We start from the raw sequence: 3,828 nt of genomic DNA on the forward strand, positions 1-3,828 counted from the left end.
ATATTTTATTTATTATTTTTCTTATTACTTTTAATTTCTGCATTAATCTTTCCCAGATAGATAATGAGCTTTAATTATAACCTGAGACTGAGTCGTGATATGACACCTACTGCAAGTGCTACAAACATTTTCAATATTTCACGTGGAGGATTAATTTAAAAGCTTAGCTATGTCAATAGACAGTACCTGCCATACCTGACTGACTTGTTGGGAAATCTGACAGTGATGCTGGTGCCTCCAACTCCTGCTTTTAATCCTCTACAAAACGTGGAGAAGACGTTGATTGTCACATTTACAAAATAAAGTATCTCACCATTATGAATGTTCGACAGGTAAAGAATACACTGGGAATAAAAATCCATGATGGTATTTGAAATATAACAGGTTAGATCCTCAGCACCTGGCAATAGACTTCAGTGAAGTTACACCCACTTGTACCTGCTTTTCTTTTTTTTTTTGCCTTTTTTTTTTTTTTCACTACAGTATAGGTTTTATCTAAAAAGTCAGCTCTAAGATTCCTACTGTGTGCTTTTTCTTTCATCTCCAGAGATCATTCACTGTTTATTAGAAACTGTCATGCCAGATTAAACTCTTGGTCCTTCTAGATCTGTGTTGTGTTTCTGACCATCATGAACACCTGGCTCTACCAAGTAATATACTCTAATAAAATACCTGAGGTATTAGGGAATAATGTGAAACATGGAGGGATAGGTGAATACTCTTTTACTGACCAAAACAGGTGAATTGTTTACATCTTGAAATGAACTTTTATTATCTACTTTATTACACAGGTTTGAATAACAGTGCATGCTATTATTATGCATTAACTTATCCAGCCTTAAAAAATCTGGACACAGTTCTTGAATTAATGATATCTGGTGGCAGTAAATTCCAGAAGGAGGCTGCAGGCTGCGTATAGTATTTATTTTTTCTGTTTCTTCTGTGTGGACAGCCCTGACAATGTAGTCCTCTCTCTTCCTGTTTTTGTGCTATGGAACACAGTGAAGAGGAGAAACTGTTTAGTATCTATGACCTCCATAATCTCAATATCCTCCCTTCCCTTAGTCTCCTCCTCTCCAGGCAAATATGTTTAAGCCACTCTGGCTTTACTAATCTCATCCCAAACATTTTTACTATTTTTATTACCCACATGGCTCCTTATGATCTTTACTGTTTGGTTTCTAGGGGTTTAAGACACTGGGATCATAAGAGTAATCTCACCAGCTCAGCCTTCTTCAAAAATATTCTTTAGTCGCATTCTATTAGCTGCCAACTGCATTGCAGGTTTTCAGAGGATTTGCTTTCATCAGAGCCTCTCAGAAAGACCTCAGCAGAGCTCACTCCAGTCCTAACCCTGAGGTGCTCAGTGCCTCCAAAAGATGGGTACACCCCAGGAGTCCAGGAATGTTATGCCTCATACAAAAAGGCAGATATTTATTATTTAAAATGTAATATCTCCACAGAAGCCTTTTAATCTCTCATTTTTATCTTTGTAAATCTAAGGCAACAATTTCAACTGACAGCTCAGTTTCAACTAACAGTACTGGTTATTTGCAAAAAGGGATCTTGGTGTTGTTCCCATTAGATGTGTTCTTTCCAACACCTAGACTCAGTGGCCAAGATGGGCAATGATTTATTTAATATGAGGGTATATATTGGAAGGATAGCAGGGGCTACTGGACACACACTGAGAACCCAGATGAACCTCATTTATTAGTATTGAGAAGACTGATGAGAAATATCTTAAATCTTCCCATTTTAAAGGCTTGCTTTCTACAACCAAGATAGCTTATTGAAGACATCCTAATCTTTGTCACTGTTACAAAGTTTGCTGTCTTGATTTCAGAAGAACTACAGAGATTATCCGGCTGGGGTGTTGTAGCTGGCAGTCAAGTCTTACCTGCTTAGCTGGAGGAATTGTGTGTCCGACTGCCAGAATCTTAGGGGAGAAGACCAGGCTGGTACTTGCCAGGCTCATAGCTCTTTTCCTGCATGTTATTTAGCTCTGTCTCATTTTGCTGAATGTCTGAAGCATTGGTATTTGATCTCACCATGAACTCTCAGAAAGCATATGACCATCTTGCTCTGCTTACTCTGTTGGTACCAGTAATTCTGCTATTACAAAGGCATGATGTGAATCAGCTCATCTGAGAGGTGCTACTGCTTAAGGCCCGAAGAGCTCAAGGCTTCTCCAAGAGAAAGCTTTTGGCAGCATTCATACTGAAAAGGCTGGTGCTGTTGCACAGAAGGATTTGTTTGAAAGGTGGCGTTTCTTTTTCGTTTACAAGCCAGGGGAGGCTAATTCATCTTGGCTTACTGCAGCCTTCTGTGCCGTCTGTGCTGCTTGCATTTTAAGCACTTGGTTTTATAGCCCCTTCTTCCATTTCAGAGTTTACTTGTACTTCTGCTTGGGAAGATTTTCTGTGCCTTTTTTTCACCCTTGTGCACTTGAAAGAGCCTTGCTATGAGGCCAGAGCAGGGGTCATTTGAGATTTAAATCAGACTTTCAGGTTTCCAAGGCCAAATAAGACTTGTCATTAGATGGGATATGACCAAAGTTGGGCACTTTATTACCATTCAGTCACCTGGTCTGAGTGTTAAGTCAGCATGAGAGTCATTGTGAAGATTGTAGTGGCAACCAAGTCAGCCAAGTCTCTAAGATAGCCTCATCTGAACAGGTTTTCCTTACAGTAGGCCTCCCAATGAAGACAAAATTATTTTTTAAACATACAATATTAGTTTGATTGCGGTATATTTACTTAACCTTTCATACAAAGATCAAAATGATTAGCTCAAAAGAATAAATATAAAAAGGGGTGTAAAAAAGCCTACCTTAACCAGTTGGTACTTGCTTTCTGAGTTACAGTAAATATTTCAGTCTCCTCTGGTCTCTAGAAAAGTGCATTTTTATCACCATGGATGCCAAGATATGTCTGCTTCTTTCTCCTCTCTGACACTTCTCCATCTATCTTGAACAGCTGATTAACCACTCCGTGCTGCATGCATCTTTCACTGTTTCTCCCTGCCATAACTCATACCTTGTAGTAGGAAAAAAAACAAACCACACACACACAAAAAAAAAACACTTTTCTTCGGCATGTTCAGGTTCTCCATATAGAAGGAATGATCTCCTTCTCAGAATTTCCCAGCTGATCCACTCATTCTCTTAACAACAGAAGAGAGTTCATAAACAGATAAGATGGGTATTATCTACCACGTAACCTTTTAACATTTTTATTTTTGACTTAACAGCTAGATTATGTAGGTTGCTTCACTTTCTGGAGTCTAATATGAGATCATCTCAATACAGTTTTATTTTTGGCAATGTTCTTTTGTCCATGTTCTTCCTTGTTTTCTTCTGCTTTCATTTCATTTACAAGTCCATCCATGGAGAAGAACTTGTATCTTGCTATTAGTTTCTCAGCAGTTCCTTCAGCTACAGGGTTAAGGATTCCACTGATTTAACCTGTCTTATTTTAATACAGGGTAGTCTTTGAAAGACAAGGGGAATTATAAAGTACAAGTGAAATGAAAGTCAACAAGACTCCCAATCTAGGAAGTGGCCCTGGAAGTAAAAACAAACAAACAAACAAACAAAACATTAAAATGAGCAATTTTATTTGGTTGTTTTATTTATATCACTTTTACACTGTGAAATCTGCTTACTGTGACCACACATAAACTGGACTACTGTTCTTTGTTCTTTTGATTTTTAAAAGAAACAAATCCAAACAGCATTATCCAGTGCTGTAAAAACAGCGCAGTAGAATTTCGAGTGGATTTTTATGCGAAGATACAATGAATATGAACTATTCAAATAAAGATTGA

At 37.9% G+C, this 3,828-nt stretch overlaps 1 long non-coding RNA gene across 1 annotated transcript in view; it reads right to left on the reverse strand.

Moving 5' to 3' along the window:
- Positions 1 to 3,557, reverse strand: part of LOC136789622 (uncharacterized) — an 18,030-nt gene extending 14,473 nt beyond the window's left edge. Inside the window, exon 1 of the long non-coding RNA XR_010828420.1 lies at positions 2,833 to 3,557. This is a non-coding gene — a long non-coding RNA (uncharacterized lncRNA). The remainder of the gene's footprint in view (positions 1 to 2,832) is intronic.
- Between the last annotated feature and the right edge of the window lie 271 nt (positions 3,558 to 3,828).

Source organism: Anser cygnoides, chromosome 1 (genome assembly GCF_040182565.1).
Source record: "Anser cygnoides isolate HZ-2024a breed goose chromosome 1, Taihu_goose_T2T_genome, whole genome shotgun sequence".
NCBI classification, from domain to species: Eukaryota; Metazoa; Chordata; class Aves; order Anseriformes; family Anatidae; genus Anser; species Anser cygnoides.